The sequence below is a fragment of the Trichomycterus rosablanca genome, chromosome 15 (genome assembly GCF_030014385.1).
Source record: "Trichomycterus rosablanca isolate fTriRos1 chromosome 15, fTriRos1.hap1, whole genome shotgun sequence".
Taxonomy (NCBI): domain Eukaryota; kingdom Metazoa; phylum Chordata; class Actinopteri; order Siluriformes; family Trichomycteridae; genus Trichomycterus; species Trichomycterus rosablanca.
The window spans coordinates 20,852,593-20,874,818 of record NC_086002.1 but is presented as its reverse complement, the minus strand read 5'-3'; the positions used below and the strand labels follow the sequence as shown (position 1 = coordinate 20,874,818).

The following is a 22,226-nucleotide window of genomic DNA, read 5'->3' as shown; positions in this document are numbered from 1 at the left end:
TTTTAAATAACATCCGTTACTGAGTAAAAAAAAAAAGAAAACAATAAAAAACTTCAAACCTGCGCAAACATGAAGAGTAGTGGCAGCTAAATTGTTAGGCTGTTTGATCTGGCATAAACAACTCTATGAATCGGTTTATTTGATGAAGAGATTCAGATGTATAAACCAATCAGAGCTTCCGAATCTCTCTTTCTTCATTGGTTGTTGTATAAATGACAGTTTAGTGAACAAATAATCAATTTAAGCTTTTTACCGGAAGAGCCGAGAGAATAAATTATCTACAATAGTTTTCATTAGTTAGGTGATAAAACAGTTGGGTCTGGATTTATATATTCTGAACACATAAAAGATGCTCTTATATAAAGTGGATTATATCCCTAATGGAACAACACACGGATATAAATCAGGTAAGCAGATAAGTGGTTATGGTTTTCTGTTGCTGCTGTGGTTGATCTGGGTCGCGGTTCAGCCCAGAACCAAGTTAGTTAGCGTCAAGTCCAACAAGCTATAAATCACAGTGATTTATTGAGGATAAACAGAAATAAGCGGGTTTTGAATTGATAATAGCAGTTGCAGTGTGTTAGGTGTGTAGAGGTTAAATCCACACATGAACTGCTAATATGCTGCATGGCTGGTGAGCTGTGTGTAGTCTGCTGTATCATTCATCTATCAACTTCTGGATAATGGAAAATGACGTCCCTCCTTCTGTGAAAAAAGTAACTAAGTAACATTTACCTTGAGTACATTTTAAATGAGTTACTTTTTACTTGAGTAGATTTTTTGACTAGTAATTTTACTTGTACTTAAGTAAAAAACCATCAAAGTAATACTAGTAATAGTAGTACTTTTACTTGAGTTAAAATATTTTAGTACTCTTTCCACCTCTGGGTTTTATACATTGTGACTATTACTGTGTGCAAAGTTAGTACATCTGGTGAAACAAATAAATAATTACACCAATAAATCAAATATGATATATTTGACTGAAACTCAGATAGCACAGCAGTTAAGTGGGAGATGCACTTGTCCCAGGCCTAGATAAAAATAAGGACAGTTGCACTAGAAAGGGCATGTTTTTATTCCAAATGATCACCCTATGCTGAAAGAAAATTTGTTAGGATGATAAGATGTAAAACAATACTTCAAGAAAACGATGCCATAAAATAAAAGCTGCTGAAACACAAAAAATATTTTCACTAATCACGCAATCATCAATTCACCAAAGACTGCAGGACAGAAGCTTTTGATGGCAGCAAGTCATGAATTAAACAGATAATTTATTTCATTTAGAACAAACAAGTGGTGGAGGAAGTACCACAACCTGCCAGTCCAGTCTGGTAACCAGAGTAAACCCAGAAGCAGAAACACAACAGTAAAAAGCAGGAATGTCTCTACCTTATATTTCAAGGGATTTGTTTACTGTTATATTTTTACAGGTGTATCTTTACATAATAAATAATTATAGAAATTATTTATATGTATACAGTACCAATCAAAAGTTTGGACACACCTTCTCATTCAATGGTTTTTTTTATTTTTATTTTTTTATTTACTATATTGTAGATACTGTAATACTGAATACATCCAAACTATGAAGGAACACATGTGGAATTATGTAGTAAACAAAAGTGTTAAACAAACCAGAATATATTTTAGATTCTTCAAAGTAGCCACCTTTTGCTTTAATGACAGTTTTGCACACTCTTGGCATTCTCTCAATCAGCTTCATGAGGTAGTTACCTGAAATGGTTTTCCAACAGTCTTGGAGGAGTTCCCAGTGGTGCTGAGCACTTGTTGGCTGCTTTGCCTTCACTCTGCTGTCCACCTCATCCCAAACCATCTCATTTGGGTTCAGGTAAGGTGATTCTGGAGGCCAGGTCATCTGACGCAGCACTCCATCACTCTCTTTCTTGGTCAAATAGCCCTTACATAGCCTGGAGGTGTGTTTGGGGTTTTTGTCCTGTTGATAAACAAATGATGCTCCCACTAAGCACAAACCAGATGGGATGGCATCTCGCTGCAGAATGCTGTGGTAGCCATGCTGGTTAAGTGTGCCTTGGATTCTTCTTCCATGCTTCACGGTGGGAACCACACATGTACAAACCATCCGCTCACCTTTTCTGTGTCTCACATAGACACGGCGGGTGAAACAAAAATCTCACATTTTGACTCATCAAACCAAACGACAGATTTCCACTGGTCTAATGTCCATTTCTTGTGTTTCTTGGCCCAAGTAATTCTCTTCTTCTTGTTGTTCTTCCTCAGAACAGTTAAGCCCTTCCGATGAAAAACCGTACATGTGAAATTTTTTGTGAAAATCACTTAAGCATGGCATGGCACTGTTTGATGTTCTTTATTTAATATTAAACCAGTCGCTACAATATAGTCCGTTAATTAGGGTTGTAATTTAAACTTTAAATAGTGCTCACACGGAAAAATCGTTTATCTCCGCTGCTAAAAATAGACGAACAAGCAGTGGTACTAAGTGCAGCTGACGAAAATCGGTTAAATATACAGTGGGGTCAAAAAGTATTTAGTCAGCCACTGATTGTGCAAGTTCTCCTACTTAGAAAGATGAGAGAGGTCTGTAATTTTCATCATAGGTACACTTCAACTATGAGAGACAAAATGAGAAAAAAAAATCCAGGAAATCACATTGTAGGATTTTTAAAGAATTTATTTGTAAATTATGGTGGAAATTAAGTATTTGGTCACCCACAAACAAGCAAGATTTCTGCTCCCAGAACTACACGGAGGGACCTGATGAATGACCTGCAGAGAGCTGGGACCAAAGTAACAAAGGCTACCATCAGTAACACACTATGCCGAGAGGGACTCAAATCCTGCAGTGCCCCCTGCTTAAGCCAGTTTATGTCCAGGCCCGTCTGAAGTTTGCCAGAGAGCATATGGATGATCCAGAAGAGGATTGGGAGAATATCATGTGGTCAGATGAAACCAAAATGGAACTTTTTGGTGAAAACTCAACTCATTGTGTTTGGAGGAAGAAGAATGCTGAGTTGCATCCCAAGAACACCATACCTACTGTGAAGCATGGGGGTGGAAACATCATGCTTTGGGGCTGTTTTTCTGCAAAGGGGACAGGACGACTGTCCGTGTTAAGGGAAGAATGAACGGGGCCATGTATCATGAGATTTTAAGCCAAAACCTCCTTCCATCAGTGAGAGCATTGAAGATGGAACGTGGCTGGGTCTTCCAGCATGACAATGATCCCAAACACACCGCTCGGGCAACGAAGGAGTGGCTCCGTAAAAAGCATTTCAAGGTCCTGGAGTGGCCTAGCCAGTCTCCAGACCTCAACCCCATAGAAACTTTGCGGAGGGAGTTGAAAGTCCGTGTTGCCCAGCGACAGCCCCAAAACATCACTGCTCTAGAGGAGATCTGCATGGAGGAATGGGCCAAAATACCAGCTACAGCGTGTGCAAACCTGGTAAAGACTTACAGGAAACGTTTGATCTCTGTCATTGCCAACAAAGGTTATGTTACAAAGTATTGAGTTGAACTTTTGTTATTGACCAAATACTTATTTTCCACCATAATTTACAAATAAATTCTTTAAAAATCCTACAATGTGATTTCCTGGATTTTTTTTTTTCTCATTTTGTCTCTCATAGTTGAAGTGTACCTATGATGAAAATTACAGACCTCTCTCATTTTTCTAAGTAGGAGAACCTGCACAATCAGTGGCTGACTAAATACTTTTTGGCCCCACTGTAGGGAAAAAAAGAAAGCTGAAAATGAACATATGGAAAGACAAAGAAAGAAAGATTCTACGCAATGCAGGAAAACCATATATTAACAGAAAGGGCGAAGAAAAAACAGGAAAAAATCCACCGAAGGACGTGAGTGGAATAACCGTATAAGTGCCTCATGAAGCTGAACAGCTAGACGCTAGTGACTTATTTACTCTACTTATAAAACTACACTCACGTGGCAACATTAATATAATGTTATACATTGTGTTTACGCACAGCGTTTATCTGGATGTTACTTGTTTCTAACTTTTGTTGTAATGTATTTGTTGTGGGAATTTAAAATAACCCTTAAAGATTGACACAGACAACCAGAATAGTGATAAAAGCAAATAATCAATTTATTACTCAGCTGAGGGCCAATCTCAATGCAAACGCACACATGCCTTTACAGGAGAGAAAGGGCGACTACGTCTGCCCTATCACAGTATTTATACACCCCTTTACTGCCCCTTCAGGCTAACTCTTCTCAGTAACCCAGCTCAAGGTCAACCTTCCTCACTAAACTTGTTTATCATCCTACAAAAATAGTCAGTTTGTTAGAAACATGGTGTACTTCCACAAGAATGCACCAATATCAAAACTGTGTGTGCACCCCCGCACAAACAGTCCAGACACCCATGCATTCCCACGGAAGCAAGCAGCCCATGCCAAGGTCAACATATCTCTGGACCTAAGAAGCCTTCCAAAAGTCTCTTCTACCTCTGCTAATTGAACTAAGAAAGCAGAAACTTATGAGTTTAATGCAAATAACTAATAAAATATAAAATTTCCATTCACAATCCTTCCTCTTGTCCTTCCTGGACAACACTAACAAAATTTTATATACTAAACAAACTTTTCATTACAATTAACATCAAATACATACCCTTTCCTCAGAGTTTTAAGGTATTGTTATCATAAACACACCTAAAAAAATAGTATGAAATGAATATACTGTTTTTTTTAGAATATCACTAAGAATAGATTCCCCTCTTTTTGTGACTTTATGTCACAAACCCATAAGTGATTAATAAAGTTTCAATACATATGATTAACATAAGTAATTAATATAGCTGTTACATACTATCTGTTTGTTCATCCTGTCATCCCCCAGGGGTGGGCAAAAAACCCTCAGGCCCACAAGAAAATTCTCATGAGCTAATTATCAACCAAGTTTTAATTTAGGGAAAATTCCACACCCTACCCATCTTACCAACCAACCTACCTGATGCGATAGTGTACTCGACACCACAGGTTCAGCACAGGATGACTTACATAATAAATTATTACATATAAAATGAATTATATGATTAAGCCTATCAGACAACCATTCTACCTTGATTAAATGCTTCAAAAATTTTCACAAAGGAAAGAAATAAATTTTTTTTTGAAAATCACCAGTAAATATCATTATAGGAGTAAGATAAATGTGAGTAAATAATTGTGTAAATGATTATCAAATACTTGAGTAAATATAAAAATAAGTAAATATAAAAAATATTTTTTAAAAAAACAACTACTCAAAAGACATTAAATCATCAAAAACTTCTATCAACTTGAGTGATAAGATGATCAAAACAAAAACTCTCAGTCAAAAGAAACTCAATAGGTAAATAAAAACTATTTACATTAATTATTTAACACTTTAGTTCTTTTCATAAACAGTAATTACCTAATTCTCGAACACCTGTTTAAGAATTGAGCTAACTTTTTCCCAATTTAACTTATCTAAGCCACATCCAATCTTAGACATGCTAACATGCAATACACCATGTGTCAATAATAGGCATGTTGGTGTTGGTGCTCGGAGTGCGGGCACGCCCAATCAGCACTCGTCCCACCTCACCGAGGCTTAGAAACACCCTTCCTCTATAGATTATCTAGTCTACAACAATTTTCTGCAACACAGGTGTTATCCCCAAGTTTCACTCTCAGTCTCTGGATCTTCCACAAGTTCCAAATGTCACTTCGCTGATCCTGTTTAATCAGATAAAAATCACACACAAGCTCACAGTCGACTCTTTCACTAGTTACTGAGGTGAAAATCTGTCTCATTAAATCTTCTGGATTTTGATTCAAGATGTAATCTATTACTCAGTGTTCAAAGTTTTTTTTTTGTTTGTTTTTTTTCAGTTCGATCAGCCAGCTATTTCACACCTTCCAACGTCAGTTGGCTCGATGACGTCCTCTTCTTTTATCAGGAACCCCTCTCCTGGCTCAACACGTTTAGGTGACTTTTGTGCAAAAACTCTCTTGTTTTTGTGTGATTATCAGCAAAAGGTCAAGCTGACATTGCCCCTTTAATCTTGTTCTGTGTGTGTGTGTCAGGGCTGGTTTCAGTTGATTCAGGTACTCTTCTACAATGGCTAGCGTGGATCCACGTGGCTCTTTCAGCAACCTTGACGACGGTGTGTGTCGTTAGGAGCACTTGGAACGGATCTAGCCACCTCTTGGCTTTCCAGCTTTTTCTCCCGAACTCTCTCACCATCACTCAGTCGCCTGGTTTTCAGATCATGTAGATAGGTACTTGTTGGTCCTGGAAGGAAGTTTTTCACCTGCTTGTGAACTTCACACAAAACACAGGACAGGTTTCGCAATAACTTAACATTTCACTCACGCTCATCCGTGAGTGGCCTTGGAGTTTCTCTGGACCCAATTCCTAAATTTGGAGGCCTGCCAAATAGGATCTCAAAAGGGCTTAGGTTTGTTCTTCCCTTATTTTTAGTTCTCATATACACTATTATCATATATACTATTAATTGTTTTAAATCAATTTGTTGTTTTAAATTCATAAATCACATACTCACGACCTGCTGTAATGCTTTGTTGACAAATGGAGTACCATTGTCATTGCCAATTCTTTCAGGGATCCTCCACTTTTGGATTATGTCAGTTATAAGTGCCTTTGCTACTGCACTAGCATGCTGTTTTTAATGTCCCAACCTCAGTTGGGAATGCTTCAATACATTTGGAAAACATATCAATGAAATCAGTCTGGAGATGCTGAAATGGTCAATCAGCCGTTGGTTGGGCACTTTAAGGAGTTTTAATACCCCTACTAACCTTATTTATTTTGCAAATCATGCAGCGTTCACAAAATTTTTTGGAGTAATTAGTTAAGCTAGTTAAGCCCTTAGTGTACCAATGTCTTGAGATACTACCTGCATCCCTCATTTTTGGCACATGGTCTCGACCATGTGTCAAATTTTCATAATCTAGAAAAAAAATATTATTTTTTGGGGGAAGATGTGGCTTACCAGTTGGACCATACCAAACCTCGTCCTTTTTGTTACAACCAGCTCGCTTCCACTCGGCCTTTTCTTCTGCCTTGGCGAAGGACTGGATGGCTGTTAGGTCAGCTGAAACAAAAATCATTTTTTGCACAACACAAAATATTTATCTACTGTACATTTCACTGCTTTCTTTTTCAGGCCATGTCTGCTCTGTTGTTGCCCTGTGAAATGGGATCAGAACATGAGGTGTGAGCTTCACATTTACATACATCAATAGCTTTTGGGAATATGGTTCCATCCAGGAGTGCAGAAATCAGGTTGTGATGTGTGATAGGTTTACCTAAAGAGGTCTTATTTACTACTTCAAATTTATACCTACTGTCAGTGAAAATGCTAACAGTTTTTCCCCTTAGCCAATTTACAACGCTTCTAATTCATCAGCTTGAGCTGATAGATAAGATGTTATTGATTTTGCTTGAATTGTTTCATTTTTTGTCATTACATCATACCCCACACAGCTTCTTCCTGTTTCTGTGCTTCTGTATGAAGATTAATCAACAAACAGCTCCATATCTGGATTTTGTAGTTTTGTAGTTTCCTGTAAATCTGGTCTAGGAAAGCAAACTTCATTAACAACATTAATACAATCATTTGGTTCACCTTCATTTTCTGTAGGAAGAAAAGTATCAGGATTAAATACATTATATATTTTCAGTGTGATGTTAGTCATTTCAATTAATACATTGTTATACCTCAGCCACCTGGCTGCCATCATGTTATCAGTTTTTTGTTTCTTTGTTCAGCAATTGAGAAACATAGTTTGGTACCAACAAGGTCAGATTTTATTAACTTACTAAGTTTATTAAATCACTTACCACTTTTATTTTTCAGCTGGCACAGCTCTCAAACACATTGGAGACCTGCTTCTGTAAGGTCTAATTTAGCACAAAAAAAAAAGTATTTATTGGTCTTAGTTTACCTCCATGACTCTGGAGTAATACTGACATCATACACCCTCCTTTTTCATTCACTGTCTTAGTGAATGGTCTGTTTTGGATCCGTGATTCGCAGTGTTGGTGTTATCTGCAGAGCTCTTTTCGATGTTTCAAAGGCCTTGTCCACTTCAATGTTCCAACTAAGTGCACTGTGGGCCTGTAGGCCCTTCCCATCAGCAATTTTGCTTAAGGGAGCCTCGAGGACTTCATACTTAGGGATGAAAGTTCTGCAATAAAATCACATACCTAAGAAAAACATTAGTTGTTTTTTTGTGATTGGTATGGGTATTTGTCCGAATGGCTTCTATTCTGCCATTTTCTAATCTTTTACCTTCGACAGAGATCAGTTAATTAACCCCTTGGCAGTCCAGCCTATTTTTGTGCATTTTTCGCCTGAAAGACATACCTAGTTTTTAAGGCTTCTCATTCAGAAAGTTTACAAGATAACACAAAAATTATACTTCAGTGTTATAGAAAACCCTTTGAAGTATCAGAAAAACACAGCCAAATGCCATAATGATATTTTACCATGCTCAAATGATTATAAAATAACCCAAAAATGTAGGCTTTTTACTTTTTTTTTTGAAAATCCAAAGTTTGAGTGAGTATAAGTAGGACTGCAAGTCTGCAGATCACCTACAACACTACAACACCTACAACACTACAGAGTTGTGACCAAAGATGTTTTCTATCACCAACCCAAATTTTAGGTTTCTAACTCATTCTGATCTGGAGTTATTGCACCTGCCGAGGCGATTGCGCCGTTTACAAACAATTTCTCCTGCTTTTGAGAATACCCTTTCACAGGGCACTGATGATGACGGCATACATAGATATTTCAGTGCAAGTTTATAAAGGGTAGGGTAATTTAGTCTTTGCATTTTCCAGTACAGTAGTGGATCCTGTGATCTTGGTGTGTTCACCTCAGAGATGTATCGTTGTACCTCGATAATGGCATCAGTGGTGAAATTTGAATTGGCCTTGCTCTCCTTAACTTCCATGTCCAGCTGCTGCCACAGGTTGTCATCTGAGGAAAAAATAAAATGCATCTGCGTTACTAATTCATTGTAATCACATGAAGTGATTTGCAAGAACATTAAAATACAAATAAACACAATTAACAATCATGACATACCTGAACTGGAAGCAGACGGTTGAGTTGATGGTCCAGCTTTGGCATCTTCCATTTGCGTCGGTATAGCGTTTTTCTCATTTCTGCCGCACACTCCGATTTCAGTCTTTTCACTGCATCATTGGTTTTTGACGCACTTAAGAATCCCATCGTCTTGAACCGAGGGTCCAGCAGTGTTGGTATTGTCATTACACTTAATGACTCCAGGTTGCACAGTGTTTCTAGTATTCTTCTTTTAAGGTTTTCCACGAGATTGATTGCGCTTTCGGTGGTTACAGTTAATGCGTTGCGTTGCAGTGAGTGGTGCAACATTTTAAGCATTGGGATTACTTTTGATTCAGAGACTCTTTTTTTCCTCAGACAGCTCCACTGTCGCTTGATTAAATGGAGCAAGCACACGGAGTGTGTCCTCTATGATTTTATAATCCTCTGAAGTTAGCTGAGGTCTGTCATTTTTTAAAGAGGCCAGGGATACCAACACCGACTCCTTCTGTTCCATCATGTGTTCCAGCATTAAATACGTGCTCTTCCATCTAGTTGATACCTCATTCATTCATTTCTTCACTGGCCCTCCCATCTGTAGCTGGACTTGTGCCAGCTTCTCATTGGCTGTAGTACTGGATCTAAAGTATGTTACAATCTGCCTTGCTTTATTTCGGATTTCAGTGAGTGTCTCAATTTGGTCACATGATTTTCGAACGGTTACATTTAAAGAATGCGCTATGCAAATCGTGTGCCTGATTTGGAGCTTTCTGACACATGCAATCATGTTTGGAGCCGCATCTGTGACCAGACATGTCACTTTCTTTTCTATGGCCCACTCCTCCATTATTTTTTTTTTCCTTGGGCCATATTTTCAGCAGTGTGCTGCTGAGGGAAGTGTTCCACTCCCAACATTGATGTAGACAGTGTATGGTTCTCACTGTCGACATAGTGACAGGTCACAGCCAGGTAAGCCTCCATGTTGATGGATGTCCACATATCAGCTGTTAGGCTAACTGCAACTGCACTCTGCAGTTCTTTTTTTACCTGCTCCTTTTTCTCCTCATACCTCTGGCTAATCATGGTCTTGATAGCCTAAAATAAATAACACAAGTGGAGTAGATTAATATTCAACATTCGTTTCACATTCGGCATTCTGGTTTAAATAAGTGCTTGAAAAAGCACTTAGATTAATGTTAAACTATATCTATATAGACACATAAATGGACACAACTGTAAAATATAATTATTATACAATTATTGATCCTAACTAGAAATTAAAATAGTTGATTTAATAATATAAAGAAGTTTGTAGGTGAGGGATATGTACTGTATGTGTAAATATAAAGTAGTTTACATTAATAAATCTAATCATATCAAATAATTTTATAATACTTATATGAAATAAGGTAATATCCGTTATTTGTCATATATAAATATACAGATGTACAGCACAATGATCATACAATTTTTTTTAATCTTAACTATACATTTTAATAAAACACAACTAAAAAGGTAACTAAAAAAGTTTGTAGTAAATGGGAAACATTGATGTTTATACTAATAAATGAAATTACGAGACCTGCATAGATTAATTCATCTCCAATATAAAATGATCAGATTTATTGATCTTTATTTAAAATTAATATAGAATAGTTTGTAGTAGGTGAGAAACATTGATGTGTTTTTGTATAAAAATGGTTTGACATAAATGTATCAAAAGCTCGATTTTATTTAGAATTATATCACTGAATGTTAAAGTAAAACCGAAGCCAGATGCTCTGCACTACGCTGCCCTGCTTCTTTCTTTTTTTGCTGCAGTGTTCATACAGATAAAAAATGATAGAGACGCCCTCTAGTGGCCGGGAGCATTTCCGTTGTGGAAATGTATTTGTGTTTCCTTAATGTTGTTGTGTTGTCCTTTTTGTATTCGTGTTTCCTTAATGTTGTTGTGTTGTCCTTTTTGTATTTGCGTTTCCTTAATGTTGTTGTGTTGTCCTTTTTGTATTTGCGTTTTTCCTTAATGTTGTGTTGTCCTTTTTGTATTCGTGTTTCCTTAATGTTGTTGTGTTGTTCTTTTTGTATTCGCGTTTCCTTAATGTTGTTGTGTTGTCCTTTTTGTATTCGTGTTTCCTTAATGTTGTTGTGTTGTCCTTTTTGTATTCGCGTTTTTCCTTAATGTTGTTGTGTTGTCCTTTTTGTATTCGCGTTTTTCCTTAATGTTGTTGCGTTGTCCTTTTTGTATTCGCATTTCCCTAATGTTGTTGTGTTGTCCTTTTTGTACTTGCGTTTCCTTAATGTTGTTGTGTTGTCCTTTTTGTATTCGCGTTTCCTTAATGTTGTTGTGTTGTCCTTTTTGTATTCGCGTTTCCTTAATGTTGTTGTGTTGTCCTTTTTGTATTCGTGTTTCCTTAATGTTGTTGTGTTGTCCTTTTTGCATTCGTGTTTCCTTAATGTTGTGTTGTCTTTATTGTATTCGCGTTTTTCCTTAATGTTGTTGTGTTGTACTTTTTGTATTCGCGTTTTTCCTTAATGTTGTTGTGTTGTCCTTTTTGTATTCGTGTTTCCTTAATGTTGTTGTGTTGTCCTTTTTGTATTTGCGTTTTTTCTTAATGTTGTTGTGTTGTACTTTTTGTATTCGCGTTTTTCTTTAATGTTGTTGTGTTGTCCTTTTTGTATTCGCGTTTCCTTAATGTTGTTGTGTTGTCCTTTTTGTTTTGGCGTTTCCTTAATGTTGTTGTGTTGTCCTTTTTGTATTCGCGTTTCCTTAATGTTGTTGTGTTGTCCTTTTTGTATTCGCGTTTCCCTAATGTTGTTGTGTTGTCCTTTTTGTATTCGCGTTTCCCTAATGTTGTTGTGTTGTCCTTTTTGTATTCGCGTTTCCCTAATGTTGTTGTGTTGTCCTTTTTGTATTCGCGTTTCCTTAATGTTGTTGTGTTGTCCTTTTTGTATTCGCGTTTCCTTAATGTTGTTGTGTTGTCCTTTTTGTATTCGCGTTTCCTTAATGTTGTTGTGTTGTCCTTTTTGTATTCGCGTTTCCTTAATGTTGTTGTGTTGTCCTTTTTGTTTTCGCGTTTCCTTAATGTTGTTGTGTTGTCCTTTTTGTATTCGCGTTTCCTTAATGTTGTTGTGTTGTCCTTTTTGTATTCGTGTTTCCTTAATGTTGTGTTGTCCTTTTTGTATTCGCGTTTCCTTAATGTTGTTGTGTTGTCCTTTTTGTATTCGCGTTTCCTTAATGTTGTTGTGTTGTCCTTTTTGTATTCGTGTTTCCTTAATGTTGTTGTGTTGTCTTTATTGTATTCGCGTTTTTCCTTAATGTTGTTGTGTTGTCCTTTTTGTATTCGCGTTTTTCCTTAATGTTGTTGTGTTGTCAGCTTTTGTTTGTTGTGTAAATGTTATTGTGTTTTGACTCAGTGGGCCACCGTAGATAAGTGCTCTTTTGTGTTTACCTCAAGATAATGTCTTTTACATTTTCAGTGTCATTATCTGTTGAGTGTTTACTGTGAAATATTTAATTATAGAAGATATTTCGAGCTCTAACAGTTGTTATTGCCTTGGAATGGCATCCTGTTTTTTGTGTTATTGCCTTTGGAATGGCAGTTTGTTTTTAAAGTGTTTTATAACTTTAATAAATAACTTATTCTTACATTGGTGTTATTTCATGTTTTGTGAATTACATGCTTAAAATTTTGTATCTTAAATTTTTAATTCATTGGTTTAAATGATCTTGACTAAGATTGACTAGCAGTTTGACACACTTTTATCTTTTTTTCCTAAAAGCAATAAGTTGTCTACTATCATATATTTTGTTATGGTTAAGTTGGTGGACCTTAATCAAATTATATAATGCTTACTAACACTAATGTAGTATGTAGAACTTAAAATATTGTAAATTGTAAATATTATATATAAGTTCAGAAAACTTAAAATGAACACTAAAAAAGAGTTTACTGAAAATATAATTGTTAAGTACAGTATACGTAAAATATTGTAAATTGTAAATATTATATATAAATTCAGAAAACTTAAAATGAACACTAAAAAAGAGTTCACTGAAAATATAATTGTTAAGTACAGTATACTTAAAAAATATATTACATAAACTTAAATTTTCTTAGGTAATCGGTTACAACAAAAGTTTTTAGTTTTCTGAACTTATTTGGTTTTACAGTGTACTGATAGACTCACTTCAGTGGTGGAAACAAAACTTTTTGTGGTTTTGCACTTTTCCTAATGTAAGGAGGTTCTGCTGCACATTATTTAAAGTGAGTTGTTTGTGAGTTATTCTTATAAAGGATATAGCTAATTAAGATTTCTATTTTGTTTTAATTATTGTTATATCATTATTGTTATAAAGTTTGAGTTCCTAGAAAGGATAATTATTGGTGGTGCTGTTACTATTTTTGCACTTCTGCTGTCTTTTAAATTAAAACGTAAAAAAAAAGTATTTTTTCAATTGCATTACAACCCATCAATGTTTCTCATCTACTACAAACCCCATATATTTTTTTAAAAGTTAATATTTATTTTATATTAATTTTAAATGAAGATAAGTAAAACTGTGATAATTTTATATTGGAAATGAATAAATCCATAAATTTCTCAAGAAATTTTAGCATTTCTATATGCAATGTTCCTCACCTACAACAAACCTTGGTTTTTTTTAACTGTAATTTATTTTGTAATAAATGTATATTAAAGATGAATAAATCTATTAAAGTCTGATATGGTTTGATTAATTAATGTTCAACTATTTTTATATACACATATTAATGTCCCTCACATCCTACAAACCTTTTTTTATAGAAGCTGCTTTTATTTTTATTTTTATTTTAAATTATAATTAAGATCAGTAAATCCATAACAAGTGTATATTAGAGATGAATCTATTAAACTCTGATTTGGTTTAAATTAATAAAGACAAACTATTTTTGATAAACACATATTAATGTCCCTCACATCCTACAAACCTTAATTTTAGAAATAAATGTGGTCTTTTTTATATATGTCATGATTTTAATATTATTGTGCAAATAAATAAACGTATTAAAGTTTTGTATAATTTAATAAATTAATGTTAAACAATTTTTATGCAATCATATTAATGCCCCTTACCTCAAACCTTATATTTTTAATTAACTTTTGTTTTGTATTTATTTTATATAAATTTTAAATAAAGATTAATACATTTATCATTTAATAATGGAGATAAATAAATCTATTAAAGTCTGATATGATGTATTCACTTTTGTCAAACCACACATTCATTTCTCTCACGTACTACAAAGTTAATTTTTTTTTTAATGCATTTTATATATTTATTTATAGTGAAGATTAATAAATATGTAATAAGTGTACAGTGCTCATAAATAAATCTTTTAAAAACGTGTGAATTCTTTTATTGATGTAAAACCTGTTACGGGGTCACATTGGTGGACGGTTTTAGCCACACCTTTTGATCTTTTCCTATTGGTGCAAGGGGCTTAAGTAGTCTAATCACGAGCACTATATATAGAAGTGGTGTGGGAATCCTTGTTGCCAGTTGGTCTCTTTGCGTCGTACGACTTGAGCATTATATTATATCCCTATTTTTGAGCCTTTACCCTGGCTGTGCTTATTCTGTTTGTTGCAGGTGGGAGCGGTCCAGGCGATTCTTGAATTTTGGACACTTTACGTTATTAGAAGCCCTGGAACCGACTCCGTTCCTCTTGACATGTGTTATGTGCTTATGAACATTAACTTTCTTTACATACGTTGTAGTATTCTTTGTTACATTGCTGATTGTATTTTGGGGTACTGGTATTAAAACCCTCTTTATTGATTTCTGTTTCTGAGCTTGATTTTCCGAGTAGTGGTTCCAAACTAACCTCTAGGGGTTGTTTTAATCCCCATAACAAAAACCATTTTATACGTGTTGCTTAATTCCTGTCGAGTACGAGCTGCAGCACTAAAAATCGTGTTAAAAACAGGAGAATGTGAGTTTGACTAGCCTGACTGGCTTAATAAACATGGCTTAATAAAAATGCTACGTAAATCTGGGACGTTTTGACTAGACAGAATGATTATTCAAGATATCTATAAACATGTTCTGACTATTCAGAATGATAATTCAAGATATCCGATATACAAAAGCCATCTGGATAAAAAAATGTTCAAGATATCTTTAATTTATTTGGAGATATCTTAAAAGGACTTTTGACTAGTCAAAAAATATAGTTCTGGATATCTCTAACTCAACTTCGCCTAGTCATTATTCTACACATTTATGTGTAGAACTGTGTAGAACTGTGAGAAAATACTGTACATTTTGTAAAAATATATATTTATTCAATGTTACTTAAATTTGTTGGGTAAAATAAGGGCATTTCTGACTAGAAACATAGATTATTTCTCATGGAAGATTAAAAATAAATAAATAAATGCGTTAACCAATCACATTTCTCCTATCAAGTATATCTGTGTTTCATGGTTGATTTCCTCTTTTTGGACCATGCAAGGAAAGGAGCAGGACTCATCCTTATTGGTAAGTTGCAAAAGCAGTGGTTTCAAAATAGTCTAATACTGAGTATGTTTATTAATGTTTATTTAGTTCATGTTCATCAGTGTTTTGTTGTGTGTTTTAAGAAGTCAAGCAAAGCTATAAAAAGTAGGTTTTATCCCTGTGACCTGTTTTAACATACAATAGACTCACAATTGACTTAGTTAGGTAAAAAGGAGGCACTGAATTACATTAATATAAACCTAAGTTTGGTTTTCTGTTCCTATTCAGTAATAAATGTAATAAATAATAACTTAACTGATCTATTGGGACTGTGTGGTTACAGTGTTTGAGTAACATTATTTAAGTTAAATCTCATTATGAGAAGCGAATTTTAATCATTTTAACATTTGTTTTAGCTTAGTTTAGCTCAGTTCGTTTTACTGAATCGGTTCTTTTAAATCATCCGTTTAAGGGAATCGAAAAACTGAATCGATTGATTCATTAGTGCTTAAGAGGCCCTAATGCAGTCGGTTCGGAAGTGCAGAATCGTTTCGGAAGAATCGGTTCTTTAAATCGAATCGTTAGCAACATTGCTTATTGTTATTAGCATTAAAGCTGGTAGTGGTGGATATATTTAGGGTAAAGCACAACTCTTCCAAAATTTATCATCCGATTTACTTTATTCTGGTAAAGGAAACATTTTAGCTTGTATGCTGTAACTGTAGTTTTCAGGTGACTTGTTTAATAATTTGTTAAACAGCCTATGTGAATAATTAGAGACATGACAAATTTGGAGGAATATTAGTTGTGTTCTGATTACTTATTTGGTTGGTTGACTAATCAGAAGGTTATTCAAAATATTAAATGTTGTAAATGTCTAATTCAGTTAATATTTTGTATTGTGATTACACAAGACTCTCTGAGAGAGAAACACAGCACCTTGTAATGATATTTTTTGTCTTTCTTTTAGGACAGAGAAACAGACGTTTTACGAGTTTTTGCAACCATCTTTAAGAATGGAAAAAAGTTCAAGCAAGATATATTTTGTACCTTTACTGCTAAACTGTTTGTAATCTTGTTTTAATGTATTGTCACAAAAAAGAATGGTATTTAAACATTTGTAATATTATACAGTAAAATAAAATGGCTACATTTGTATTAGTCTTTATTTTACCCATTTTCTTGATTACACATAATCAACACACATTGTGTAAGAACAACACATTGTGTGTGTTAATTATCCTAACACGGTGGGTGTGCTAAAACAGGATGATACATTTACTGTGTTTAAATCAACATATAGTATGTGTCGTCCCTGAGCACACTCCTCACATGTGTTGAAATTCCACACGGTGTGTGTCGTTTTTAACACATTTCTTTTTAGAGTGTAGTCATGATTTAATTGTAGATATCTGAAATGTACGTTTGAGATAGTCAGTAATTAATAGCAGATATCTTGAACTGGGCCAGTGATAGCTCAGTGGTTAAGGTACTGGACTAGTAAACAGAAGGTTGCCGGTTCAAGCCCCGCCACCACCAAGTTGCCACTGTTGGGTTCCTGAGCAAGGCCCTTAACTCTCAATTGCTCATTGTGTAAGTCGCTTTGGATAAAAGCGTCTGCTAAATGCTGAAAATGTAACTGGAGCCTCCATACAACTCAACGGTAAATCTTACGTCATTTATACTAGTCAGAATGTAATTAGAGATATCTGAAATTGGTATTTGACCTAGTCAAAATATAATTAGAGATATCTTAATTAAGTAATATGTCTAGTCATAAATGAATTACAGATATCTGTAATGTAAAGGTGGTAAAGCCAATTTTATGTTAAAACGGCCTGCCATACTGGCTGTATGACTGCAAATATGGAAACACCAGCGCGCTGACGTCACAACATCGGTGTAAAGCTACATTTTAGTATCCAGACGAAAACAATGAAGCAGTTTTCAGAAATCTCTTTATCCTGTTTTCATTAATCGTGGGTTTGTGAGTTCGTGTGGATGAGAGAAAAACACAGAAGACTAAAGTGTAAAGAATATCCGTGTTGGTGTGGACAGGGTCTAAATAACGACGTTAATTGTGACATGTATTTTCAGACAGGTCAATTACAGAACATTTTAGGTAATAAAAACGTTATTCTAAACATTTCTTCATGACATACAAGTTTATAACATTCACATATTATATTTTATATTCAGATACTCACCGCGATTATCTGGAAAACACCTTTACCTTTTTCTCCTCCACACCAAATGATCTAAATTTTACTATAACCAAATCGTGTTCAATGCCGCTGTCAACTGCTCCTCCAATTCTCTCAGTTTCTAAGTCGCGAGTACAAAGGGAATCTACACTCGAGACGATTTTAGTTTTTTTTTACAGTTAGACAAACAGAATTAGACAGTAAACAAAATTATAGTTTTCTTCTGTGTGAGTGATAAGACTAAAGTCATCGTGCGTTACTACTGAAGAAAATACAATTGTATTTAATTCAAACAACAATTTGTCTACATGTGAATGCTGCACTCAAACTAGCAGTCGCTATTTTATTACCACAGCCCAAACGCAGGAATTCTCATTCTGCCATGAGTTCTTTCAGAAAATACCTGCTGTTCTCTACTACAGTCTTCTGCAAAAGTCATATTTTATAAGTTAACACACCTAAATGTGCCATAACGTTTGCACATGCCACATGTTTGTTTTTTCCTTCCTGCAAAATATTAAGTTGCTGCAATTCTAAATTAGTAATTACCCAACGTTCCCGTAACGTTAGATTTTAGTTCCCCTATGGTTATTTTTAGGGAACCGTCCCATAACGTTATGGTAACGTTCTATTTTCGTTAAAGAAATCAGCGCTGTTCCCGGAACGTTCCGGGAACTATGAAACCTAACGTTCTCTCATGGTTTTATGAAAACTAACAGAGAACGTTATCTAAAAGTTGCCTTAAGGTTTTCTTTCTTATGTGTATAAAGTATCGTTCCAGTAACGTTCCCGGAAGGTTTTCTCATGATCCAGTGAGAGAAATTAGCTCTCTATATATAGCAGGCAGAACTCTCCATTCCCAGCTAGCACAATCATCTGGCCCAGTTTCCACTTTTCTATCGGCACAGTCGGCCGAGTGTCAGAATCGGCCAGAATCAATGTAGCCAGATCCGGCCCAGTTGTTACCACAGCTGGGTTTGGCTGGTGCTCGTAGAAACGCGTGCGCGCCGACGCTGGTTGTCCGGCTGTGGCCCAGCGTCCAGTCTCTGATTCAGCGCCGGCAGAACAGCGTCACCATAGCAACAGTGCGACGCGAGCCGTTGAAGAAGAGGAATCGTTCGTTCGTGTGAGGTAAATAAACATTTAATCTTAACAACTTTTTACTTAGCAAAATGTAAGCAGAAAGTCTATTAATGAGTTTTGGATTAAGATATAGAGAGCAATTTGGAAATGGAAACTGTTAGGTAATGTTATCTAGTGAGTTTCAGGTTAACTGGTAGTCTGAACTGAAACACTTCAGGTAACGTTAGCTAAAAGGCTAACGGTTTCTAGCATTAGACAACAGCTGCTAAATAATTGAAGCTCACTGAATACTGTGGATAACGTAAACTTAAAAGCTACAATAAGCAGCAAGAACAACAATAATAGTAATACAATATTAAGCAACAGACGACCTACCATCTCTGACTACATCCACAAGGTGGACCAACAAAGCAGGTGTGTATAATTTAAAAGTGGACAGTAAGTGGACATGGTATTTGAAAACTCCAGCAGCGATGCTGTGTCTGATCCACTCATACCACCACCACGTCAGTGTCACTGCAGTGCTGAGAATGATCCACCACCTAAATAATACCTGCTCTGTGGGGGTCCTGGGAGTCCTGACCATTGAAGAATAAGGTAAAAGAGGGCTAACAAAGTATGCAGAGTAACTGATGGACGACAGTGGAACTGTAGAGCTACAAAGTGCTTCTATAGATAGATAACTTTATTAATCCCATAGGGAAAGTCAGTAAATGGTTAGTAAACTATATGGTTAGTGGAGCTGATAGAAAAAGAGTATACATACAAAGAGGTGGTTTTAATGTTATGGCTGATCGTATATAATTTTGTAACCCAAAGATTGTCCCTTGTATTTTTTGTAGATATTCAAGTGTCCACTACCATCACTGAGCCACATTTGCTTATTCACCTCTCATACATGAGTAAAAACTATGAACACTACTCTGCAGCATCTAACAGCCGGTGTAGATCATCAGCCAAGGTCACAAGATCCAGCAAGAAGGTCCTGGGTTCGATCCCCAGGTGGGGCGGTCTTGGTCCTTTCTGTGTGGAGTTTGCATGTTCTCCCCGTGTCCGCGTAGGTTTCATCCGGGTGCTCCGGTTTTCTCCCACAGTCCAAAGATGTGCAAGTGAGGTGAATTGGAGACACTAAATTGTCCATGAGTATGTTCAATATAACTTTGTGAACTGATGAATTGTGTTATGAGTTAACTGCCTGTCCTGTCATGAATGTAACCTAAGTTTAAAACATGACGTTAAAATCCTAATAAACAAACTGTAATTTATGTTGTTTTTATATATATTTTTTATATATTGTTCACTTTTATAATTATTATTATATGCAAGTATATGTTATTTTCTATATATAATATTCATATAGCTGTCATTTTGGTTCACTTTTATAATTGGTCTTATTTATAATATTCTGATTATTATTATAAATAGTATAGTACTTGCTGCAATTATCTTAATAAAATACTTTCTGCTGCACAATCTGTAGTTAATCTGTAGCATAAATCTACTATTTTATCTATGAGGATGTGAAAGGAGAAGAAAACAGTAAATAAATAGTATCGCAGTGTTTTGGGGCTATTCCGGCCCAGTTATGGGAGAGTCGGTGGAGATCTGGCATCCAGATTTGGGTCAGTGTATTTGGCCCGATTCTGGGCAGTCATTCAAAAAGAGTCAGAGCCGACACGGGCTGCCGGCACTGAACCAGATGCGGCAGGCTCAGCTCAGCTGGCAGGAGCTGCGCCGGAAGTGGGCCACAATTACAAGGCTAGCTGGGAAGGTTTCAATAATTTTAAGGTTAGGGGAACATTCCCAGAACTATAATGCACAACCAAACGGGAACGTTCTATTTCCGTAAAGAAAACTTTCCTGGGGAACCAAAGGGCAACCAAAATGATCCGTTCCCAGAACATTCTGGGAACCAAAAATTGTTAGCTGGGTATGTGTTAAATACGTGCAGTAACTGTGCATAATAAGAAACGTTAAGATGTAAAATATGTAAGTTACGTTATCAGTTTCAGAAGTATCAGACCTTTATTAATTAAAACTGCAGTGTTTGATATAATACTGTGTCGGTTACGCTGACACAATCATGTAACACTAACTTTACCGCGATCGAATACCACACAACAGCTACATTTAAAAACAACTAAACTTCAGAACTTCTTTTTAGATTGTAGATTACAAGTCCCAAAATAGTGTGATTAAAAGTGTGATAAAAAAAATCAATAGTCTGCTTTCTTGGCATTTTATTTCCACGTACACGGATCTATGATCTCTGTGTTAAAACCCTTTCTATTTTCTCATGTGATAAAAGTACTTGCCCTCACTTTGACCAATCCAAAATCACATTTTGGCTGGTAAACAAAAGCGGTGCTTTTTCATTTACCTGTTTAACTCATTATTTGCATAATGCGTGTCGCAGTTCGATTCGGTTCTCATACCAACCTTATACGTGTATCAGTTGGTTTCAATTTCGTTTTCCCACCCAGTGTTCTTCTGTCACGATGAACAAATCTTTAAAAAGAAAGTAAGCAAGGGCACAAAAGCACGGCTGATAAAATTATACTAAAAGCTCATGTGAAAATAAAGATGTTTTGATGATTAATCTAAACAGTGAGAATAAACTTTCTAATCTAGGCTGCTTTATTTACTGTTTGTTTATTGTTCGACATGTGATTCAAAAGTGTAAATGTTTCTTCGTCCTTAATGACTAGTGAGAAATGTAAAAAGGAGAAAAGGGGGCACAGAGGCACCAAAAGTGTCATGTGATATTGTTCAACATTTCACAAGAATAAAAAAACAGTAAATTACATTTAAACTCTTTATTTCCAACTTATATGAAGTTTATCTGACATTTACATAAAGGACATCCACAAAGAAACACAAGAATCACACATGTGCACAAATAATCTTCATTTATACATAACTTATGTAATTAAATCATATTTTACATCCAAATACAATTAAAACATGAAAAAATAGAACAGAGTGAGTACAATAATTAGCTCCTAGAACTGTAGACATACACTATATTGCCAAAAGTATTCGCTCGCCTGCCTTCACACACATCAACTTAAGTCACTCCCATTCTTAATCCATAGGGTTTAATATGATGTCGGCCCACCCTTTGCCGCTAGGAGGGTGGCGAAAATTAATTGGGGAAATATTTAATACAGATTTGTTATTTTATGGCTATTCAGCCACCTTTTCAAAAATTTTTGGTTAAAGCTTTTAAAACAGCCATTCCTACAGCTGAACCTAGGGCAACTAAACCTATGGCAACTGCCTCCCAATTTTGAAATCACGTAGTTCTCTCTGTGCTTTCTCATAAATCTCATTAGTGTAGTACTTCCCTCCATTAATCTCAACA

The 22,226-nt window shown here is 35.6% G+C and overlaps 1 protein-coding gene and 1 long non-coding RNA gene across 2 annotated transcripts in view; both read right to left on the bottom strand.

Moving 5' to 3' along the window:
* LOC134328786 (uncharacterized) overlaps positions 1–22,226 on the bottom strand; it is a 765,451-nt gene that overhangs the window by 740,700 nt on the left and 2,525 nt on the right. The gene's annotated exons all lie outside the window — the stretch shown is intronic.
* LOC134329135 (uncharacterized) lies at positions 5,344–10,169 on the bottom strand. Its single transcript, XR_010014791.1, has 3 exons — positions 9,116–10,169; positions 8,904–9,007; positions 5,344–7,111 (listed from the first exon to the last, which is right to left on the bottom strand). It is a non-coding gene; the product is annotated as an uncharacterized LOC134329135 (long non-coding RNA).